At 39.4% G+C, this 23,536-nt stretch overlaps 1 protein-coding gene across 2 annotated transcripts in view; it reads left to right on the top strand.

Annotated features, from left to right (window-relative positions):
- The window catches only part of GRIP2 (glutamate receptor interacting protein 2), a 181,340-nt gene that overhangs the window by 31,116 nt on the left and 126,688 nt on the right, over positions 1-23,536 (top strand). The gene's annotated exons all lie outside the window — the stretch shown is intronic.

A 23,536-nucleotide genomic window follows, 5' to 3' on the forward strand; every position in this document is an offset into this window, starting at 1 on the left:
TAATTGGTGCTTGCTTTCCTGGCAAGGAGGAGAGAAGATAAATCTATCAATCATGGGGCACATTAATTGTAATCCAGATAGAGCACTTGGCCATCACTGTCACCAGAGCAGAGAGAAAGATTGAAGCCTGGAAAAGTTCCTTGTCTTCATTTACAGCAGAAGGTTGCAATACGGAAAAGCAGAGTGAATCTTTGTAGGAAATAATTTTGTAGCGAAAAATTCTTATACCCGTGCTTCCTATTTTCTTCCTCTAAATTGTTAATCAGGGCTCAGGATTCTCCACACAGGGTTCTCTCTAAGCCAGGATCGGCAACCTTAAACACTCAAAGAGCCCCAACAGTCCTAACCAGAAGCCCCCTGTTCAATTCTGGAGCCAACCGGAAGTCCAGTTCCCCCACCATAGAGTCTCCTCCTAGCGTGGCATCCTCTTTCCTCTGCAAACCGGAGGTCCGGTTCCCCCACTACAGAGTCTCCTCCTAGCATGGCATCCTTTTTTCTCTACCTGTCCTAACCGAAAGCCCTATCAATTGTGGAGCCAACTAGTGACAAGGAGCTGCAGCAGAGGGATGAAAGACCCACATGTGGCTCCAGAGCTGTGGGTTGCTGACCCCTGCCCTAAGCCAATCTGTGAAGACAGACTTGTGTCTGATCTTAAATATTATTAAGAAAATATAAGATGCTGGTCCCCAGTTGTCTAGGTCCAGAACAATTGAATGACGCTGTCTTAGTACTCCCAGGTCATTTTCGTCCTCCCACTGCAGTTGACCCACCGTGGGCATTCATACTCAGCTGCCCTCTGCTGGTGTTCCTCTCCTGCTACTGGTTCACCGGTGCTCCTCCCCCACTCCTCCGTCCCTGGCAATTTGTGGAGGTACATTTGTCCCCAGTCAACTGGCTTTACAGGACACACACACAATGTGGACTATTGGTGGGGGAGGAGCAGAGGGCCAACTGAGTATGAATGCCCATAGTGGGTCAGCTGCAGGGAGCCCAAGATAAAGTGGCCATGTTAAGGCAGTCCAATTCTGTCCCCAGCTTTTCCATTCTTAAAGTCCATGAGCACTTTCAGTTCAATACAGCAACTGCAGATTTCTTGATTAAAAAGAAGTAGGGGATAAACTTAGAAAATGGCATCTTAGTAAGCAGTCCATTTTTTTTGTGGGGGGGATCTTTCAGGCCTGGAAGCCATCTTTTGCCTTGGGCCTTCAGGCCTGCCACATTTACTACTGTGGAAAATTGGGAGAGGGGATTGTATGGAGCAGGGGTGATGTATAGTCATAATAACATTCTTTTCTCAGAGAGTCAAGGACATCTTGCCCTGCACCTGGAGGGTTGTGACTGGGAGGCATCTCCAGTTGGGATGGTGCTGTAATTGGATCATGTGATGGACATGTGGGTGCTGGGTAGGGACCTAGACTTTCCTTTGGGTGGGGAAAACCTGGAAGCTTTCAGATTCGGGTTTTTCCAGATTTGCCAATATGACATCTCTAATAAAATGGAACTTTGAGAAACTTCAAGCCTTCGAATCTTTTTTTAGTTGGGGGTATTACTTGGAACCCTGACAGCATCTTTTTTGTTTATTTATGCTTGCTGGCCCAAGTTTTTAAGAGCCATAGATATATAAATTGAAGGTTGGCACCAAAAAGTATGAGAACATATACTTTGAACAATTCAAAATGCTCTTCTTACCAAATTTGATTGAAATAATTCCTAGCCCTTTTCTCAAAAAGTAGTTTTCTATCTGTCTGCACCCTTCCCTTTTTAAAAATCTATTTTATATAAAACTCAATAACTGTTAATGAAAACTCTGTGACGCATTCCACTAGACATGATGATTAGATAAGTGCGGCTTCTGAGCACTGAACTTTCAAGGTAATAATATATTTCAGATAGTTTATTCAGATAATTTTGCAGTATGTGCAAAGTTTCAGAATTCCAAAATATAGGGCTGCCTGAAGAATGAACTTTATTTTTAAAATTAGTTCTTACCTTTACAAGATTTGCATGTGTACATATATCTGCATGTGACCCATATCTGCCAATTAACCTTCTCCAATCTCATACCGTCCTAATTTATGGAACCATAACTCCTATTGTATGCATTATTTATTCCCTTTCCCATAGATGAAAACTGCCTGGAGTTCCTATCTCATCTAGCATTCATTCCTACATAACTACTTTTTTCTGAAAAGAAGAATGTGTCATTTGTGATGGATTCCAAATCAGTTCCCATCTCTTGGGAAGCAGTAATGTTAATCCCCATAATGAACCAGCTGGATGTATACTTGAGCCCATTTAAAGATACTGTCCAAGTAGGAGACCAAATTAGCACCCAGAAGAAGCCAGACATTTCTAATGAAAGTTGAAAAGGCCACCATTAGTGCTTGCTGCCTCCACACACACACACCCCCACACTTGCCCGCGGCAAAGGATGTTGTAGCCATGAAAAGGTAAACCCAATTTGATCTAGGGCAAATATTTAGGGGAATGATTTCTTCAAGTGATTTGAATGCACATTTACTATTTAGGTAATTCCCTTGGCATTAGGAATCAGATAATCGTGAATTCCCACTCTGAGGTTTGTTTTGTTCTGTGCTTGGTTGCCATTTCAACATTTCAATCAATCAGAATAGAGCTGGAAGGGACCTCTTCTAATCCAATCCCCTGCTCAAGCAGGAGATCAATACCATTTCAAACAAGTGGCTTTTCTTAAAACACCTCCAGTGATGAAGCACCCACAACTTTTGAAGGCAAGCTGTTCCATTGATTAATTGCCCTCACTGTTAGGAAGTTTCTCCTTAATTCCGGGTTGCTTCTCTCCTTGATTAGTTTCCATCCATTGTTTCTTGTCCTTCCCTCTGCTGCTTTGGAAAATAAATTGACTCACCCCTCCTCTTTGTGACATCCCCTCAAATACTGGAATACTGCTATCATGTACCCCCTTGTCCTTTTGTCTAGGCTGGCCATATTCAAATCCTGCAACCATTCTTCGTATGTTTTATAAGACATTCATCATATGTCTTACTTGCTCTACTTTGTACTTTTTCCAAGTCTCAGCATCTTTTTTGTAATGTGACCAAAATGGGATCAGTAAATTGTAAATAATGCAGTAAATAGAAAAAGCGAAAACTGGATTTCTGCTTTTGTGTTTATATATAGTCTGTGATTATTAACTTCATTATTGTTTATTTTGTATGTCACCTGGATTCATATGTTGGAGTTGGGTGGCATTATAGATCTTTCAATCAAATTAAATTTATGTACAGTTGGTCACAGATTCAGAATGAGAAACAATGAAGTTTGGACACATGTTAAGTTGGCTTTTAAAAAATTCTCACATCTTTAATAAGTGGCTGATTTGTTTGACCTACAATTAGCCAGGTGAAGGCACTTCCTCAGCAAATGCTCTGCCCTTTCTAACATCTCAGGTGCTGCTTGTGGCTTTGTCTATTTTTAACAGCGGTGGAGCCCTTTAAGCACTTGACATGAAGATAATTTATTACTAAAAAAAAAAGAGGCCATAAAAGACCTCTAAATGCTTCCAGCTAGGAGTTTCAGCTGTGAGAAACATGGAGAAATGGAAGTCAAATGGAACCGTTGAAGTCATGGCAAAGTTTGGAAGACCATCTATCCCCTAAATCTCTGCTAGAATTGCCCCCAAACTGGTCAGATTTATAAAACAACATCCACAGATCAAAACAAACAACCTGCTGAAAGGTTTAGCTGTCACTGAAAAAGCTCTCCACGGTACTATAGTGTTTACACGATAATGATCTGCTCCAAGAGAGCTGCCAGGAGGAAACCTTTTCTTCAGTCTCATGAAAAAAGTCATGAAATGGAAAGAAAAAGTCTGAAACTTTTTGAGGCAATTTTTTTGGGCTTGAATAAAGAACCCCTGAATTGTTCAGCAACAACCATACCAGATGTGCTTGGAGCAAAGGAGGTAAAACAGTTAAAGAGAATAAACACTATGCCAACTGTTAAGCCAAACCACTTATTCAGAGGCTGTTCAGAGTTACAATGGTTCGAAGAAACAACAATTTATGATTATTTACAACCTCTGCAGTATCCCTCAGCCACATGATTGACATAACAGGCAGTATGTGTTGTTCTGTGCCTGACCTGTGTTGTTTTTTCCTTTCCCCTTACCTTCCAAATTGGAGAGAAAGGGACTGCAAGAAAGTAATCTATTTGCTCTTCTATAAATCAAAAGCAATGCAATTGTATAGGGGACACAGGGCTGAGAGTCCCAAATGATCTAAGCAAGCAGTACTCTTTTGAAATCTCTTCCTCTTCAATTTTTCTGCTCTGAGAGCAGGGGGGAAATCTCTCCTTTGCCTGATCTTTTTCCACTGCCCATGAGATCACATTGCTTTTAATGTATAAGAGAGATTGCTTACAGAAGTCATTTTTTTCTCTCCACCGCCAGCCGAGAAGAGAGATTGGAGACAAAGGGATTTTAAAAGAATCTGTTTGGATAGCACATCCATGCCTCCTAGTCCTGAGCTGCTGATGTGCTCACATTGCTTTCAGTGTGTACAGGACAAAAAGCAGACACTCAAGCATCCCAAATGGCAGGGGAGTAATTAGGAGGCAAACAAAAGCCAAAGGTGTGAAACTGAGTATAATACTCTTGTCTGTTCCCAGCTGGAAAAGACTTGCAGCTATGTGATTTCCCATTTCCTGCTTTGATTAGTGGCAAAATTGCTGGTCCCAGTTATGGTTGTTAAGTGAGAATTGCCTGTATGCTTGGTGTTGCGTGACAACCAATGGCACAGGAAATATTGTGCAATGGAAGGGACTCATGTCAGTATAATCTAGAAACTGATGTCCCACTATTATTATTTATTTAGCATAAGGCATACAAGGCCAAGGAGGCTACAATGTTATGCACACTGTAGAAATCCTGGCAGTTGACAGTTGGTAGTTGCACTGGTGCACCACAACAGGGCAAACTAGCTTCACAGCAGCTGACCTGCCGTGTTCTCAGAGGTAGTCAGCTCATCTGGGACTTTCCTCCACTGCTCCTCTGCTACTCACATCTGGGTAGATCTAGCACTGGTTCCAGCCCCCAGCGTAGAACACACCCAGCAGTTTCCCACTGTCAAAATGGCAAGAAAATCCATCTACCTGCAAACAAAGCTTTCGAACTGCTAGATGGGCAGGAGCTAGGGACAAGAGGCAGGAGCTCACCCTGTCCTGCAGAGCTGGACTCGAACCATAAGAGTGGTGGCAATCGTTCAGCACATCCAGCTTCATTAAGACTCCATCTTCCCACTATTAGATCATATTAATTGAAAACAGATTGGATGTTTCAGCAAAGCAGCAAAACAGACTTCTACATCAGTTGTGAAGGGGAGAGGATTGGGATTGGAATGGTTTTCCCAGGCCAAAATATTACTGAAAACCAGTGGGGAGCTTTGAAATATGCAAACAAGCAAGTATCCTTCTGAGCTACAAAGAAGAGTAGGGGGGAAAGTACAGTAATGAGAAAGAAAGCATTGTTGTTGGCTGCAAAAACTATTTGGAAGTTGTTATTTCTGCCGAAGGAGGCGTTACAAAGTTTTGACTGAAAGAAGTGTACTTTCAAGTTTGCAGAAAATGGGTTAACTTTATAACTTCACGTAGAGGTTGCATCTATTTCTGTTCACTTAGGGTTCATTGAACATTCAATTTGACAGAGGCATCTCTGGGAGAAGGGGGAGGGATGGCAAATGACAAAAGCACGGCTGTACCAGTGCCATGCAAGCTTCGCCCATGTTGCTACATGCATCGTGACACTGTATACATTTACAAAAGGGCTGGAGCTTGCACTGCAACATTGCTTTCATCGTTTTGATGATTAAAAAAAAACACCCTTGAGGTCTTGCAGACACCACTACAATTTGACCAGAGCTACCTAAACATTTTCACACAACTGCAGTTTTCTTGCAACAGCGCAACTACTTGTGCTGTAACTTTCTTCTATGATTTCCCCCACCCCCATTTTTTCCCCTTAAATATTCCACTCTGGCTTATTGTGAGTATCTGGTGGTGTTTCACAAGGGCTAACTATCTTTTTGTGATCAGCCAAGATCAGTGAAATGCTGCTGCTTTCTAAGATCAAAGTTTTTCTTCTGTCAAGATCAACACCTGGTAAATATATGGATACTTGTTTTCTTAGCTCACCTAATTATCTACCTTTCAGGACTAGATGGTTTTTTTTTTTACTTTGCAATCCTATAAGTTTGAGCTTTAAAGATGGGAATGCTTCCTGCAATTTGTTTTTAATGTTATACTTATGCTTCTATTTTATGTATTAATTCCATTTAAAATATTTTGATTGTGGTTGTAAAACTGTTGGAGTAGATCCAGTAAGAACTGTAAATAGTCTGTAGAGATTCTCAGTCATCCAGGTCATGGTTGTCCCAAAGGTGCTTTTTCAGGAGGCAACTGGACTTTCTTATTTTTTCTTCTTTGAAGATGTTTCACTTCTTCAGCTCTGACAGGATAGTAAGGTATGGAAGGATTTATACTCCTTGCTGAAGAAGCTTCTTGGATGAGAAGCAAAATGTCTTCAAAGAAAAAAGAAGAAAGTCCAGTTACCTCCTGAAAAATCACCGTTGGGATATGGAAATAAAGTTGTGTTGTTGCTATTGTTATTGTTGCATTATGGGTAAGTAACATAGACTTTTGATGTCAGTTGTGCCTTTAATTTATTTTTTTTCTACTTAAAAGCACATCATCTTTTAAATAGAAAAATAAGAAATAAAATATCCCATTAAAAGAAATGTGAAAATCATCCAGCAAAGGTTAGGGTTAATGGTAAATTAAAAATCTTGTCTGAACTCAAAGCCTGTAGGACTAACTTGGGCTTTAACAACCAGGAAAAAAAGAAAGAAAAAGGAATCCAATTGAATTCCATAGGGCAAATCTTTCCATAATCTGCACGCAGCCTTTCTCTTGTGCTACTGAAATGCATTTCTATGGATGGTGTATTGTATTTTTAAAAACCTTTTCTTGGGATTGTGCAGGATCATGGAGAATAAAATCATGCAGGATACCTCTCTCATAAATATAATCTTAATTATGAGAGATTCAGGAAAGAGAAAAGGAAAAAAAGAGGGAGTAATTTATTCAAATTTAATCATATTAGATTCAATCTTGTCATTAGTTACATTGCCATTGTTTTTCCTGATAGTTTCTTTGTTAGTGAAAATATCTTTGGAAGGGGAATATTTGATGGAGATATTCAAATTGCATTCAACCTCAAGATTTTGGATAGGTAGATAGACAAACACAGATACACAGACATGTGTATATGCACTCACCTGCGCACATATTTCTGTGTATTCAGGAGAGCTGTATTAGTCTCATGTAGCCAAAAATCAGGGGAAGATTATTAGTGTCCTTTCCATAACACATTTTATTAAAAGACTCCATTTTGCAGCAAACTTTATCAGATGCATGGAGGGGTTAGACTATGTATAATTTAAATTGGGAGGAGACTGGGTGGGAAAAGGGAAGACAGGTTGGTTATATAAAGGCGAGTTACCTGTGAGACAGACTAAAGGTTCCCCTCGCACATTTGTGCTAGTTGTTCCCGACTCTAGGGGGCGGTATCCATCTCCGTTTCAAAGCTGAAGAGCCAGCGCGGTCCAAAGACATTTCTGTGGTCAAGTGGCCGGCATGACTAAATGCCAAAGGTGCATGGAACGCTGTTACCTTCTCACGAAAGGTGGTCCCTATTTTTCTACTTGCATTTTTTACATGCTTTCAAACTGCTAGGTTGGCAGAAGTTGGGACAGGTAACCCCATTACGCGGCACTAGGGATTCAAACCGCTGAACTGCTGACCTTTCGATTGACAAACTCAGCATCTTAACCACTGAGCCACCACGTCCCTTATGTGAGACAGACTACAAATACCTTATTGATTAACAGTTGTAATATGTTAAAAAAAAAACGCTGCATTTGTTGTGACCTTTGGAGATAGCCTGAAACCTTTTGATATATGTAAATGCACGAACTCTCTCCCTCATTTGTGCTGTTAAAGTCTTGGGGTTTTCTTCCCATTTTTTTTTGAGGGTAGGGAGTCAAAATTTCCCAAATTTTGAGATTTGCAGCAAGGAGGCTGAAATGTTCTGGTATTACTCTCCCTTGCTTTGAATCCTCAAATCGAATATGCGTCCATTAATTCTTTTGTCCAAAGCTTGGCTTATTTGTGCTACATAGAATCCAGAGCAGGGGTGAAATCCAGCAGGTTCTGACAGGTTCTGCAGAACCGGTAGTGGAAATTTTGAGTGGTTTGGAGAACCAGAAGCGGAAATTTTGAGTAGTTTGGAGAACCAGCAAATACCACCTCCGGCTGGCCCCATAGTGGTGTGGGAATTGAGATGTTGCAATTTCCTTCCCCAGAAGTGGGGAGGGAATGGGGATTTTTCAATATTCTTCCCCTGGAGTGGGGTGGGAGTGGAGATTTTGCAATATTCTTCCCCTGCCATGCCCACCAAGCCACACCACGCCCACCAGAACTGGTAGTAAAAAAAAATTTGGATTTCACCACTGATCCAGAGGGTTGTTACTGGCAGGGGAAGAAGGCATATATCACTTGCATCTGCATAACCACCTTGTTTGCTGTCTTCTCCCTCCCTCTCTCTGTTAGAAAGAAATGAGGTGTGATTCTGAGCTAGGAATAATAAAAACGGGTGGGGGGACACAAACAACAGTTGCTTGAATCAGAGGTAAATTTATTCCCATATCATAGTACATGATCAGTTAGTTGGTCAGAGGTGGCCACCCTCAGCTCTCCCTCATGATTCCCATATATATAAAATTAAAACTTGCCTTTGTTCCTGGAAAGCCTGCAAATGAGCACCTTCCCTCTAGAAATTCTAAGAAAGTACAATTAGTTAGGTTTCCCAAACCGATGCTCTATGGCAGGGGTTTCCAACCTTGGCAACTTTAAGCCTGGTGGACTTCAACTCCCCAAATCCCCCAGCCAGCAAAGCTGGCTGGTGGATTCTTGGAATTGAAGTCCACCAGGTTTAAAGTTGCCAAGGTTGGAGACCCCTGCTCTATGGTCAGGTCTGCGTCTGAAGTTTCCACATATTTAACATTGCAGATAGAGATGGCGATCTCTTGGATGAAGGGACTTTTTGTTACTTATATAGCGGGATCACTGGCATCCAGGAAGGAAAGTTCATCCGAATAGGTTGGAGCCTTTTACTACAATTTAGTCTTTGTTCTGAGTCCATTGCAATTTCTTCCCTTTTTATCCGGACTCTAATTTTTAACCTTTTGCCCTAGAAAATGGCAGGGACTTTGAAGAGGCTGGGAAGGTTTGATTCTCTTTTCACACCTCCCATCCCAATTTAAATTCCACATTAGCGACTCCATTATATCTGAGGAAGCATGTTGCAGCTGACAAAACTTGCATCTTCTTTTTACGCATTAGCCTGAAAAAATCCTACCAGACCTCTTTTGATTACTTGCGCAGCAGTACTATTTTTATTTTTCCTTTTTTTGTAAATACTAAGAAATCGCTGGCCGAATGCCAGTCTGTCTTCCTATGTTTATAGGAAATGTTATATGCAAAGGAGAGAAAGAAATATTTTTCCAGCCTTCTCTTTTTCAGTGATGTTATACCTGTCATTAACCAAATTTTACCGATATCTAAAAGTCATTATGGGAAATGGCTCCTATATCAAGTCTAAATGCACCTGGAAGTCAATTTTCTCTTTGAAAATCTCACAGAAAGAGAACACAAAGAACAGAGTTCTTAGCTGAACAATGAATGGCTGTTTACCTTACAGATTCCTTTTCTTACGAATAGAGCAGCAAGTGGTTATGAAATTTGCATGCCTTAAGTAGCTTCTTTGGGAAAATGGATAATGCCTTGAATAAACCATGAAATGAAAAATCTGAGGGTACAGCATGTAATGGGGAAAGACTTGAACATACATCAAGTCCATGCAGGGCATGAATGCAATTACAGGTGTGGGGAGTACATCACTGAGTCACTCACTACCAATGGTAGATACACAGAAACGCTATAGAATTATAAACACAATGTGGAGGAGATGGTGCTGATGTGCTTGTAAATCTTTAATTTTATCTTTCTAACTTTGTGTTCAAACGGAGACTAGATCAGTGAGATGGCAGTGGAGGCAAGTCTTTAGTAGATACTTGGAATGAAGATTAGATTGTACTTACTCATCTGATGATCCTGTGTTCTCCTGGGACATTCTTGCATTTGAATTCGAGGGCTACTTCCTAGATAGTGCTGGTATGGTTGGTGTAACCTTATCTGCGTTTCTCAACTTTGGCAACTGTAAGAAGTGTTAAGTTCAACTTCAGGTTGAAGTTGTTAAGGTTGACAGATGCTGCCTTGTAGGGTATCTGTGAACTGAAGATACCATTCATTCAGTGGGTAAGAACAGAAGAAACATACAAAACAAAGGCATCTGCAGAGAATGGCTTTGGCCAATGGTTGGCAAGATCGCCAAACATCAGCTATTAGAACATTTAGTATCTAAGGAAATTTCAAAGGCAGCTAGCAAATTAATATACCATCTCAATTCATGGAGATAATATAAAGCTTCCAAGGATTCCCTTGATTCCCATCTGTCCTCATCAGTTTTCTTCCCTTTTTTCTGTTTCCTTCAACTATGCCAATAGCCCATTATCTGTTCTTATCACATAGTCAAAGTACCCTGAGTTTTCATTTGCTCATGATCACCTTGGGGGAGTAGTCAGTCTTCATTTCTTTTAAGGACCACTTGATTAATTCTTCTTGCAATTACTCTTTGTAACTGTTTCCCATCCCTCATTTCAAGATGTAAATCTTTTCTCTCTGGATTTTTTTTTCTCAGTGTCCAGCTTTTACAATTGTCAGTTACCATTGCTGTAAACATTCTGGTCTTTTGTTGTCATTGAAATGTTTTTAGAGTTTTCTTCTTCCTTAAGTCTGTCATTGCCACAGTCCCTAGGATTAATCTTCTCTTCACTTTATTCTCTGCCTTCAGTTCTTTGTAATTAACTTTGAATTCACTAACATGCTGGTTGACATTATCTTTGTCTTAATATTTGGCATTAAGCCAAATTTCACTTTACTTTTTGTTTTGTTTTTTTTACTTTCATAACAAGCTTGTCTTTGTTTTCAGTTAAGAAGATGGTGGTTGTCTGCATATTTCTAATTGCTTGTGTTTCAGCCACCAATTTGATTCCAGCTGTCACTCTGCCAATCCTGCTCTTCTTATGTTTGCTTTATAAATTAAACAGCTATGGGAACAATATGTATTCTTGACATACTGTATGTACTTTCTACTCTATTCTAGGCTACAGGTAGTCCTTAACTTACAACTGGTCATTTAATGATTGTTTGAGATCATGACGGCTTCAGAATGGGTGCTTTATATCCCATAAGTATTTGCAGCTATTATAAAAAAAATTACAAAGCCCGCCCCCCACTCACCTTCATAATTTTAGGTGCTTGGCAACTGTTTGTATTTGCAATCCTCTCTTCTTCTTCTTCTTCTTATTATTATTATTCTGGCTTCTCCAGAAAGTCAATGGGGAAGCTGGCAGGGAAGGTTGTAAGCAGGGGAGATATTGGATTAGAGGTAATTCTCCCAGCAATCTGAGGAATTTTTCCTCCCCTCCATGCAGGCAGAAGAAATCCTCCTGAATCCTGGAGGGACAAACCACAAATCTGACAAAAATGTTAGCAACCCCAGTGTTCTGAGCCTTCCAGAATGACGGTGTACTCTAGATACTTTTCCTATTGTTCTCATGATTGTTCTTCCCAGTAGGGGCAAAGAGAGGGCCTGGACTTCCTGGGTGTAGTGGGATCTCCAAGGCACTTAATGACCCGCAGAGTTGCTTCATGACTACAACCAGCAAAATCAGGATTGCTTTTGTTGAGTAAAGTGGTCACATAGCATCTGGCTTAATTGCTTTGCTCAGCTATCAAGATTCTGAGCCCAAATGTGGTCTGGTTCTTCAAACTCAATACTTAAAGTTTAGAATTTTTTTTTAATAAAGAGTCCTGGTAGTGCAGTGATTAAGGTGCAGTATTTCAGGCAAACTTTGCCCACAGTCTGGCGTTCAATCCTGATGGGGCTCAAGGTTGACTCAGCCTTCCATCCTTCCAAGATTGGTAAAATGAGGACCCAGATTGTTGAAGGCAACACTGTAAACTGCCCAGAGAGTGCTGTAAAGTATTATGGGGCAGAATACAAATCTTAAGTGCTATTGCTGTAAAAACTCCACAAAAGAATAATTGGGTCTTCTGGCATGCCCATCAGCCTTCCTATATTCTACATTCTAGAATTATCTGTACAATCAGAGGTCTTGCTGTATTCAGTAAACAGAGCTGTTAGCATGTTAACTGCCTCTTTCCCTAAAGCTTTTATCAATCCAGGAGTGCTTCATCTGTGCCTGGTGTTTTTTCCTTTTCTTTTCTTTTTTGTCAGATGGTCTATTGCCTCATACTTTTCTCTGAAAAGATTTCTGGCTTTCTATAACATTTGTAAAAAGTTTGAGTCAAACTCTTTCCATTCTTCTGCAATGTTATCTGCCTCTAAAACAGTACTGTAGATTTGTTTGTGGATTACTATTGAGTATTTCCACTTTCCACTTTGTGAATTTTTATGTATTTTCTGTGAGCTATTTAAAAACACCTCATTTTTCTTTCCTTGGATAAGATTCCCCTATTTGTTGACATATTCAGATGACGTCTCTTCCCAAGTCATTTCTTGCTTTATGTTGGCCATCTACTTCATTTTTATGTATCCTTTTTGCTGCCCAAAGCTTTCATCTTCCATTTTTTCTTCGACTCACTGGTTAGGCTGTTCTGAAAACCTCTTGGGTCTTTTCTTTCTTAAAACATTAGGTTTTTGTTTTTCATTTCAGTGTTCACAGTGTCTCTCATCTATTCTCATAGCTCCTCAGCTCCTCTTTCACATAAGTTAAAGGTACTGAATCTGCCTCTTTGGTTGATCTTATAGTCTGACTGTATGTTTTCCAAGTCAAACCTTGCTAGCTCTTTAATATATATTTGATGCCAGAAATTCATAGTCTGCTTCCAAATCTCTGTCGCAAAGTCTTCAGCTTGATTGTATTTCTCCATCATCTGCTTCCAGTCTGGTTGATTCCAATATTGTGGAATCATACAATGATATCTGTAGAGTTTGGGTTTGATATTTAAAACAGGTGTTGAAATAAACAAAATTCTCTATGCAAAAAGATTTGTAATTTGTTATTTTGCATATTGTTTCAGCTACCCAGTCTAAATTCCCCTATACATACTTGCAAGTTTTTCATCTCTCTTACTTTTGTATTACTACATCCTTTTAGAATTCTTAATTGAACAACTGTTAATTCTAATAGAAGTGAAACAACCTTTTATTGCATTGTAGCTGAGCACATTTGAATTTTATGGTTGCTTCATTGCCTCTTGTAGTTTTGTACCTTGAATAGTATAATGTAAAGTGACCCATGCCGAGTCATTTCTTGCTTTATGTTGGCCATCTACTTCATTTTTATGTATCCTTTTTGCTGCCCAAAGCTTTCATCTTCCATTTTTTCTTCGACTCACTGGTTAGGCTGTTCTGAAAACCTCTTGGGTCTTTTCTTTCTTAAAACATTAGGTTTTTGTTTTTCATTTCAGTGTTCACAGTGTCTCTCATCTATTCTCATAGCTCCTCAGCTCCTCTTTCACATAAGTTAAAGGTACTGAATCTGCCTCTTTGGTTGATCTTATAGTCTGACTGTATGTTTTCCAAGTCAAACCTTGCTAGCTCTTTAATATATATTTGATGCCAGAAATTCATAGTCTGCTTCCAAATCTCTGTCGCAAAGTCTTCAGCTTGATTGTATTTCTCCATCATCTGCTTCCAGTCTGGTTGATTCCAATATTGTGGAATCATACAATGATATCTGTAGAGTTTGGGTTTGATATTTAAAACAGGTGTTGGAAATAAACAAAATTCTCTATGCAAAAAGATTTGTAATTTGTTATTTTGCATATTGTTTCAGCTACCCAGTCTAAATTCCCCTATACATACTTGCAAGTTTTTCATCTCTCTTACTTTTGTATTACTACATCCTTTTAGAATTCTTAATTGAACAACTGTTAATTCTAATAGAAGTGAAACAACCTTTTATTGCATTGTAGCTGAGCACATTTGAATTTTATGGTTGCTTCATTGCCTCTTGTAGTTTTGTACCTTGAATAGTATAATGTAAAGTGACCCATGCCGAGTCATGTAAATTCACTTATTCCTACAACATCCAATTGACTATGCATTATTTGTGTCTTGAGGTTTTCCTCAATTCATATTACATCCATGTGATATTCCTTTTGTGTTTGTCCTTCAGGGAGCTCCTGATTCAGTTACTAATACCATTAGTGTTATTATCTCCAGATCAAGGGTGCTATTCAGCAGGCTCTGACAAGTTCTGGAGAACCGGTAGCAGACATTTTGAGTAGTTCAGAGAACTGGCAAATGCCACCTCTGGCTGGCCCCAGAATGGGGTGGGAATGGAGTTTTTGCAGTATCTTTTCCCTGGAGTGGGGTGGGAATGGAGATTTTGCAGTATCCTTCCCCTGCCATGGCCACCAAGGCACACCACACACACCAAGCCACACCCACAGAACCGGTAGTGAAAAAAATTGAATTCTACCACTGCTCCAGATGTGTTCTGGATTTTCTCTGATTTGATATGGTTCCTGGCAGGTATATTTAGAAAAACTTAGGAAGAAAAATTTAGAAAAATATGCACACATTTATTGGGGAGGGGGTAGTTGCCAGGGCTAGTTTCAGCAAGAGTTGACAGACCTAGGTGAGATAGCTGGACATTGCATAGATTTTTTTTTTAATCTGATTTCTTTCCCTTCCTCTATCTAGTCTTCCTTTTGTGGAGTTGTCTTAAATTCATGGGCTGTTTTCATGTCTGGGTAAATGCTGTAGTTACCTTAGGTGAAAACGGAATGTGTTAGATATTTCCTTTTTTTTAAAAGAAATTTCAGAACTGTACTGGCCAGTTTCTGAATTCTTATTCGGTACTCACCTGCTGGCTGCCTCCCTCCAGCCCAGATCTTTTGGAAATGGTTTTGCATTTTGTCACGAACAACTGAAAGCTTGCTTGTAAGAAAGTGGAGAAAGAAACATTCAAATTAATCTGGACAGCCTCCTGTGGGAGAATTGAACTGATAAACACCTGTCTCGGTTTTGAATGGGAAGGCGCCTTCTGAATACAAATGTATGGGTGAGATTTTTGCAACATTTCATTTTGGAAGTGGGCAAGAACCCAGTGAAGCTTTACCTATTCTCAGATATTCTGCTAACAGTAAAATAAGCAATTTCTTCTCTTCCTGCTTTCTTTTTAACAAATTGTCAGATACAGTGAGCAAAGAATTAATATAAAATTGCCCTGCCATAGCTTTGTCAATAAACTCTGCCAGAAATGGCAGCCTAAAATACTGTGCTGGAGAAGCCAATATGCCTAGCATTTTTCTTGGGTTGCCTTTGCATTCCCCCCCCCACCTTTTCTTAAGGATAGAAAATGCTGGTCCATCTTAGGAGTCTATGAAAAATAAGATAAGTTTTAGCTTAGTCAGAAGCATGGCTTTTGAAAGTTAATAAAATGGATTAAAGAATTTAAACTCAAATCAACATACTTTTGCAGGCCAGTCCTATTAATATTCTTAGGCTAGCTGTGGAAGCAAGTCAAAATGTTGTAACACTGGCTTTCTTCTTGGAATGACAGAACCCTGAAATAAATCCAACAAACATTGCCAAGAAGGGGATCATGAGTTCAAAGAAAAAGTCAAATAATAAGTGTGTGGCTAATTTCATGCTAGCAATAAATAGGAATGGACCAGGTGTGGGTTCTACTTACCTTTACTACCGGTTCGCATCGTGCCTGTGTGCGCGCTCTTCTGCACATGCGCAGAGGGTTTTGATGACATTTGGGTCAGTGGGCGGAGCTTCCCATCAGTCCAAACCGGGAGCAACCCACCACTGGAATGGACTGAACATAGAACTATTAGATTGATAATGCCCTGATGGGCATCATCATGCATCAAACTTGAAAAACTGCATCCTGTTCCAGTCACTGCATTGCAGAAAAGGAGAATGTAGCACTGAAAAAGTTATAAAAATAACAACGGAAATTATTAAAAGCCTAAAATGAACTACGTGCAACACTAATTATAACATTTCTAATCTAAGCCTATTAGCTTAGAAAGAAGATGGGGCAGGAGATGGGAATATAAGAATGACATATAAATTTAGCATATTATGAATAAAGTTTTGTTTTTCTCAGTCCTTAACTGAAATAAAATACTGGAAGATTCAGGACAAATAAGAGGTAGTATTTATTTATATATTGCATAGGAAATTACAGCATTTGCTAAAACAGAAAGTTTAATAGCAACCAATTCAGTTCCTTTATAAGAAACTAGATAAGTTCATGAAACATACTTAGAACTATAAATTATGGCTCCATACCTTCAATATTAGCTTCTTGTTCATAAGAATCTGGATTAGATAGAGCTTTGCCTCATCCAGTAGAGTTTTCCATCTGTTTCTTATAAAGTAATGCTAATACGGAAATATGTTGCATTGGACTGAAGCTAAAGTAGAATTAGTGTGATATACAATATATAATATCACATTTGGTCTGGAGAGATCTGAATTTCAACCACAATGAATTGATGATAGTTCATCAAATGATTTACAGATAAGAAGCACTAAAAATGCTGGCAGAAATCAGACAATTTCTTGTTAATGCATTAAAGATTTCAGGATGGTTTTTAGAATTTGTAGTTGTACAAATCAGTTTTCTTAGTCTTCATCCCTGATGACAACTCAGAATCAGAATCGAAATAGGGCTGGAAGGGACCTTGGAGGTCTTCTAGTCCAGCCCCCTGCTCCTTTTTTATAAATTTTGTTCTATGATATATTTGTATATAAGGTAAGAAAAAACACTTTCATTCTTTTCTTCTTTGGGATGGATTTGCCTGTTTGATTATAGTATAGACTCCTGTAATAAATTCTGTTTTCAATTAAAAGCGAGGAGGAAGGGGGGAATGATAAGGCAGAGATGAAGGAAAGACAAAGAAACAAGAGTTCCCCTCACCCTAAGACTGCACAGTTAAAAATCTTAGTTTCTCTCTCACCACTTGAGATACTCTTGAGAAATTACTCATCCATTTTGAGTCTCTGGGTTTGTTTTTTTTACACTTTACCATACTGTGTATGAAGACAGAATTTCAGCACATAATTTCTAAAGATAGCTTGGACTTGTTTGGAAGATTTTGCCATCAGCCTCAACATGTTTATTACTAATTGTGTGTTATTCATTAGACTTGTAGCCTCATGTCTCTCCAAAGTTCAAGGATCATCTGCAATTTTTTCACTCTGCAAAGTGGTTGAATCAAATGACCCAATGTACTTCCTAAGGCCAAAAGAAGACTTGAACCTGGGTCTTTCAAGTCCTATTTAGTATCTTTAACCATAGCATCACCCCAGCTCAGATCCATTCTGTCAACAGGTTGAGGTAATAAACTTTTTTAGCTTTTGATTTTTTTATTATTATTATCCTAAGCATGTACACCAACCAGGAATTCTAGTCAAAGATATTTCTATATTGTGATCTCTTGAGACTTCTTTGTTTTCTCTCTGGCACTACAAATTATGATGTTATAGCAGAGTAAATATGACCTAGATGTGGATAGGGCAGTGATGGCTAACCTTTTTGCCATTGTGGGTCAGGAGGGGGGGGTTCATGCGCGTATGTGCCCACACCCTAATTCTATGCGCCCGACCCCTGCACATGTGCATGCAGACCCCCTACCCGCTCCTGGCATGTGATGGGCTGGTAAGCCTGTTTTTCTTTCTCACCTGGCTCCAGGGCCTCTCTAGGAGTCTGGGGAGAGCGAAAACAGCCTCCCACCCCACCCCCCCGGAGGTCCTCTGGAGGCCCGTTTGACAACTTCCGGTCCCGCGCATGCGCGCGCCAGAGCTTAACTCACGTACCCACTGATATGACTATGTGTGCCACCTGTGGCATGCGTGCCGTAGGTTTGCCATCACAGGGATAGAGCCTCCATTACCCTCAATTGCCTGAGAATATTTGGTAGCAGCAGTAAGTCGTCCTTTGCGGCTGTGTCATGATGGGCTTTTTACTAGCAGCTATCTGTGATACAATCCGTGCCTTAAAACTATAGAGCAGAGGATGAGATTCGGTTCTGTTTTACAAATGGCACTGAATCTATTTGTAATAAATGCTTTTGTTCAAAAGATGCCAAAGCAGCAAAATTCTCTTTTCACTACATTGTGAAAAAGATGTTCAGAGCATGTAGAGAAGGAAAACCAGCAAACTGTTTAATTTGACTCACTGCTGAATCAAACCAATTTACATTTGTGCACAAGCTGCTGAACACTTTCGCACAGAAGTGAGACTAGTCTTTGCTAGGTGAGAGAAATGAATTGTTATATGCTATGGCTTATGGCCATAATGGTTATAACTAATTAAAATGGTCCCTTGCTGTCTGCCTTGTCCACAGATTTCACTGGTCTGAATAACATGGTGTTATTTTCTGCTAGCATTTCATTTTAAATTAGAGGCTGGATACTTCCGATATGGTTCTATAGATGGAAGATTCTGGATATTTGTATTATTATGTGTTCTTCTAACAAGGGTCTGAAGGAATTATTTTAAATATATATATTTTTAAAAAAAAAGAAGTTGTAGGATTTGTTTTTCGCTTCCAGACATTACCCTTTCCCTGACAATATCTGTTGGGAAGCCAGTTTAGATTAAGGACAAGTATAAGAACAAGAAGCAACCCACTGCTTTTGAAATCTACCCTTAGGTTGATCTGGCTTCAGAATAGAGTCAGAATTAGAAACCATACAACAGATTTCTGTATTTTTAGAAGGGAATACAAGCATGTTTTAAAAACAGAAGGCCATTTGATGGTACAGGGCTTTATGATATGAAATGGCTTCATCATCACCGCTCGAACTGAAAACATGCTTCAGCTCTTCCAGATTAACCATAATTGCCTATTAGATTCTAGGGAGTCCAACTGGATTTTACAATATTTATGTCATGACACTTAGGGAAGGCTGGGGAAAGTATTTACCTCTATAGTGGAGGCCACTGGAGTTATTCAACTGTCTTGGGCTGATGACACAGCCCTGAAAGACCAGCTGTAGCTTTGCTACCATCTAAGCTCAGAATGGGACAGCTTGCCAAAGCCAATTCACCATAGCCAATTCACTGTGGCCAACTCACCGCTGGACAACTTGGCGTAGGTCAGTTCGAGAAATGCAAAGTTACATTAAGTTTGATTGGCCCATGGCCAATAATAATAAAAGAAAGAAAGTTAATTCATAAATACAAGAGTTACAATGATTTTGATGAAAACGTGGCCAGCAATAATAAAGCTAACTAAATGAATCGATTAATACAGCATTGAATTGTCCTGTGGCAAGTTGAACATGGCAAGTTGGCCTAGACCCATCTGGGTTCTAATGCAACCATTTTGCATAAGGCTGCTTTGGATGGTACTAAATCTAAAGTATCCACTGTGTAAAAACATATGTATAAATCACATTAACCATCTGAAAGTAGCGCTTAAGGTCCTTGGAAGACTTCACAACCCCACTTTCATAGAGCTCTTAAAGGAAACAAATTATTTAAAACCTTCCTGATTTAGATTAAAAGCTGAATCTGCCATGGAGGCAACCTTGATTATATTGACGATGACCTGAGGTCAAATAATTAATGAGAGATATACAAAACTGTTTATATTTCTGGATTTCTCAGTTGCTTTTAACACTATGACCATGATGTTCTATATATATATATATATATTGAGAGAGCTGGGAATTAAAAGTTCTATATTATGGTTCCATAACCATAATCTTTCCCCTCTAGGCATTTTTTAAAGATGGCACTGGAATAATTCTGTTTGACTGACCTTATTGTCCTGAAGTCATGCATAATCCTATTTGTATTATTTAGTATTTGTTTGAAGTTGCCTGGAAGATCATTTCAGGGTTTGGAGTTAGTTGGCACAAATATGCTAATATTCAGCTGTGCTTCTCTTTTTTTCTGTAAGCTATGCATTGTACATTTCACAATCCTCCATGTGTATTTAGGGTTGACGTTTGGAGAGCAAGTTTTTTTTTTGCCTCAACTTTTAGTATTTATTTAGTATTTATTTATTTGTCAAGCATATATAAGATAACAGATAAAAGTATAAACATGATTATGAGTACATGGAATGGACACGAATAAAAAGGGACAGTAGGACAGGGATGGTAGGCACGCTGGTGCGCTGATGTACGCCTCTTACAGACCTCTTAGGAATGGGGTGAGGTCAACAGTAGCCAGTCTAAGGTTAAAGTTGTGGGGGTTTGGGGAAGTGACCACAGAGTCAGGTAGTGCATTCCAGGCATTGACCACTCTGTTGCTGAAATCATATTTTCTGCAATCGAGTTTGGAGCGGTTTACCTTAAGTTTGTATCTATTGTGAGCATGTGTATTGTTGTGGCTGAAGCTGAAGTAGTCATTGACAGGTAGGACATTGTAGCAGATAATTTTATGTACTACGCTTAAGTCAGACTGAAGGCTACATAGTTCTAAATTGTCTAAGCCCAAAATTTCAAGTCTAGTGGCATAGGTATTCTATTGCAAGCAGAGGAGTGGAGAACTCTTCTCGTGAAATATCTCTGGACTCTCTCCATTGTATTGATGTCTGATTTGCAGTGCAGGTTCTAGACAGATGAGCTGTATTCGAGAATTGGTCTAGCAAATGTTTTGCATGCTCTAGTTAGTAGTACAATATCATCAGAGAAGAAGCTACGCAAGATTAGGTTAACAACTCTTAATGCCTTTTTGGCCATGTTGTTACAGTATGGCACTTAGATCTTTAGAGATGAGCATTCCAAGGTCCTTGACAGAGTGAGGGTTGCCTACAAAGTCATGTCCATCTAGTTTGTATTTTATGTTCTGATTTTTATTTTTTTTTGTTGAAGATGAAGTTATGCAAACAGGAATTGGGGCTGGTTTCAGAAGTAGAGAAGCTGATATCAGGATTTGGAATGATAGACTTGCTTGAATTAAATTACACTTTTCCTTAATGATCAGATTACATTTAGGAATCCTTCTGGGCCCAGTTTTGATGCTGGACATCCACATAAGATCTCTGGAAAAGAGGGCTTTTATCAACTCTGGACAGCAACCTAGTTCTGTCCTTCTGCAGAATATTGCTACTTGGAATAACAGAGATTAGGAGGAACTGTGGAATCCATGATTACAGAGGGTCAACCATCTATTTCTTTTTATGAACACCTCACCAATGTATGAGAATGGTATTCTTGAAATTTCTTTCAAGAAGCCCCAAGTAATCTTTGCCACTCTGCCTTCAAAATTGATACCAGGAGCAGGGGTGAAATGCTCCCGGTTCGGACCGGATCGCCCAATCTGATAGCGATGGCGATGGGTGGTTTGGAGAACCAGTAGCAAAAATCCCTGTCCCCCCACCATGCCCAGCTGAGGCACGCAATCATCAGAGGTTGGTTTTTTTTTTTTACTTTTAAAAGCATTTTTTCTTCAGCCGAAAAAATGCTTTTAAAAGTAAAAAAAAGAGCCTCTGATGATTGCGTGGCTCAGCTGGGATCGTCAGAACCCTTTAAAAGCATTTTTTTACAACCTCTTCGGCGATCCCAGCTGAGTTGCCTGATCATCAGAACCCTTTAAAAGCATTTTTACAGCCTTTTTGGCCAAAGAGGTTATAGAAAAAATGCTTTTAAAAGTTAAAAAAAAAGTTGACCACACCCACCCAGTCACATTACCACGCCCACTCCCACCAAGCCATGCCCACAGAACTGGTAGTAACAAATTTTACATTTCATCCCTGTACCAGAGTAATAGGAGATAGTGGCAGTTCTGTTCTACAATGAAGCTAGCAATCCAGAAATGTTGCCCAAAGTTAACCTTGGGCAAGTAGGTAAATGGTCTGAGCCAGCAATAATAACTACTATATGTTCACCATTCACCATTAGCAATTCAACAACTCTGCTGGTCAACAAATTATCTGGCGTTTTACTGACAGTTGAGATGGCAAAACAATTAGCATTGCCAGCAGTTTTTCAATTATTCCTTTCATCCCAAACCTGGAGGAGGATGTTACAGTGTTTGCTTTTGCTCATTATCTTACCCAAATGTTTAAGCAGTCAAGGAAGGTGCCCGTTGAAGTATGGCTTGACATTTACTTGTATTTTATTTCCCCCTGGTGCACCTTTGGTTCACATTTGTCTGGCCTCCTGCTTTGTGTATTGGGTTTACTTATGAGAGATTTCCTTCTTCCTGTTCCATACCCATGTGAGAATTTTACACTGTTTGTTTGGCATTGTCCCATCGTATCATGTAACATATTCTAGGGTCCTCTTTAGTCACCTCCTTGCCAGATTTTTTTAAATGATATTAAAATTAGGGTGGGGGGGAGAGGAAGATGAATTCTTAGGCTGTCTTCTCTCCCATTGGAAATTATAACTGGAACGCCTTCATTGTGCATTCATACTTAGAATGCACAAGTCCACAGCCCTGTCTACTCCTAACAGTGACCAGAAATGGTTATTTGCTGCTGTTGCTGCTTGATGTTCCAAGTATACTATTTTTGCCTTGTTTATGGGAACTTATTTTCACTGGGTACTGCAAAGGCCATACATGAGGTAGGGAGCGGGAGTCACTTTCAAACATGAGGAATCACTCCTTCTGGGTAGTAAATTATAGACATTCCACTGAACTGCACTGAGATGTATTATTACTATAGTACCCTTGGGTTGTCTTAAAATTATTTTTATTCAGTCAGTCCTGGAATTGGACTTTTCTGGAATTGATGCAGTTAGTATGTATTGGAGAAGTGATTTGGAAGTCCTTATTACTTGGCAACGAGTTCCCTCAATGGAAAAACAGCACATCGCAAATGAAACCCATCGTTCAGCTCGGATTTTAAATGACTGTTATCTTCAAATGCTGTTTCTCTTTCCCCACCCACCTCCCTCCCACTAAGTCCCCTTTCCTTCTCCTTAAATTACTTGCAGTCACAGCAAAAAAAATGATGACTTGAAATAAGGGAAGTAACAATGTGTGTCTGAATTAGGTGTAATGATTTAAAGTTCTGTTGGTTCTATTATTCCATTTCCAAAGACTATGCAGTTTTTCACAAGTATTATAGTTTGCTTAATACTTATGGCAATGATGTTCTTTCACCTGTAAAGGGCTATTTCGGGGGGGGGGAGGATAAGCAGTGTTATTATCATTATTGTTCTTTAAAAAGGGGGCTTTAGATATTAGGATATAGTATTCATCTTTCCCATAGCAGAATCTTCCATATGAAATTCTCCCATAGTCCTCACACAGATTTAAATAGCTCTTATATATATTTATTGTTATCTCTGCTTCTGGCTGTGACAGTAGAACACAAGGGATTGAGAGAAAACTGTTTTGCAAGATGAAGACAATCATCTATT

The sequence above is a fragment of the Ahaetulla prasina genome, chromosome 2, assembly GCF_028640845.1.
Source record: "Ahaetulla prasina isolate Xishuangbanna chromosome 2, ASM2864084v1, whole genome shotgun sequence".
NCBI classification, from domain to species: Eukaryota; Metazoa; Chordata; class Lepidosauria; order Squamata; family Colubridae; genus Ahaetulla; species Ahaetulla prasina.